Below are 1,740 nucleotides of genomic sequence, written 5' to 3'. Positions count from 1 at the left end.
TTTGTAATGGGCACAGCAGGTGTACAGACCCATGAACTCAGCACAGGGATGGTGGGAACCCCTCATAATGGGCACAACATGTGTACAGAGTCAGGAGATTAGCACATGGATGATGGGAACCCCTCATAATGGGCACAGCAGGTGTACAGACCTGGGAATTCAGCACAGTGATGGTGGGAACCCCTTTGTAATGGGCACAGCAGGTGTACAGACCCATGAACTCAGCACAGGGATGGTGGGAACCCCTCATAATGGGCACAACATGTGTACAGAGTCAGGAGATTAGCACAGTGATGGTGGGAACCCCTTTGTAATGGGCACAGCAGGTATACAGACCCAGGAATTTAGCACAGGGATGGTGGGAACCCCTCATAATGGGCACAGCAGGGGCATAAATCCAGGACCTCAGTGCAGAGATATGTCCAAAAAGATTATCGTGGCATAGAAGGGGGGTTTGACTCTCCAGCACCCACCTAATACTGACATATGGGTTTTGGGTGGGAAGGCTCTTTAAGATGCAGACAGGAAGGTGTCAATGTCTACAGTCAGCCCCACCAGTGAGAGAAGCGATAGCTTGAAGTCAGTCCGCACTCTCGGATAAATCTATGTGATCACAAATGTCATTCATGACTCGGGGGCCATGGCGGATTCTTCATCACAGCTGGTCCCCAAGCCCAGAGCGTCGCACTAATAGCTGCACATTTAACTGTGTTTTGTGTGCCATACCAAATACATGACTCAGATCAGTCTGGGGGGGAGTGTGGAGGAGGAAGAGATTCAGACCGGTAAATAATCCAGAGATGAGAGAACAAAATCAAGTCCATTCACACCGAGGGGAACTACGTGATTGAGAATTGGTGATGTAACAGATTGTTCAACATTTCAACAAAAAAAAATTCCTCACATGCATAACAAAAAAAATCTTTGCCTTTTATCATTTTTTTTTATTTTTTTAATTTTTTTTTTTTGTTACTCTGAATGAGCGCCCTCCTGCCATCTTCCTATCTAGAAAGATGACCAAGTCATCAAATGGTGGCAGCACCTGCATAGAGTAGCACTGCCAACAAGAGTCCTAACGAGACAAGAACCCGAAAATTCATCATTGTGGAAAGTGAGTTTGGACAGTTTCAAGCACATTTCTCCCTTTGAATACTACAGAAATGATCCCTGCAAGTATAGGAGTATAGGCCTTTTATCATTATAACAAAGTACTCTAGTGACTTTTACTAGTCTGATATCGGTCTCCTCTCACCCAGCAATCAGACTGCACATTGTAACTTTTTAGCAAGTCACAAAGTAAGAAGTTGCAGCAGGGGCTGATCTGTGTCAGACATTTGTAAACACAGCAAGGACATTGAGCTATTATTGGAATATGGTCATGTAACAATGATGTCACATGCATCTCTGCGCCTGGTAAGCATTTCATATGCTGCTCAAAGTAAGGTACGACTCCACACTCTGTAGTTACATCTCAGGTGCTGGTTGGCTTGTTTCCACTAGGGATGAACTTGGGTTCATTGCAAACCCATGTTCAGCCCAACCCAGAAGGAAAGCTGTCAGTGCCAGCTCAATTAGCTGCCAGCTCAATTAGCTGCCGTCAGGGCATTGCACAAAGGGGCAGGATGTTCTTGACATCATTGTGACCACATGGCCATATTATATAAATGACATTGAACCAATATAGCCACATGGCCATACTGGGTCAATGACATTGACTTAATATGGTCATGTAGCTATATA

General features: G+C 45.0%; 1 non-coding gene across 1 annotated transcript; it reads right to left on the bottom strand.

Annotated features, from left to right (window-relative positions):
• Positions 1-968: 968 nt before the first annotated feature.
• Positions 969-1,183, bottom strand: LOC143985271 (small nucleolar RNA U3). The gene has a single exon (XR_013275549.1). It is a non-coding gene; the product is annotated as a small nucleolar RNA U3 (small nucleolar RNA).
• Positions 1,184-1,740: the final 557 nt, after the last annotated feature.

This window comes from Lithobates pipiens, unplaced genomic scaffold (assembly GCF_037356315.1).
Source record: "Lithobates pipiens isolate NorthernLeopardFrog02 unplaced genomic scaffold, aLitPip1_a1.2 Scaffold_16, whole genome shotgun sequence".
NCBI classification, from domain to species: Eukaryota; Metazoa; Chordata; class Amphibia; order Anura; family Ranidae; genus Lithobates; species Lithobates pipiens.
The sequence above is the reverse complement of the archived record's forward strand: the minus strand, read 5'-3'. Positions and strand labels throughout refer to the sequence as shown.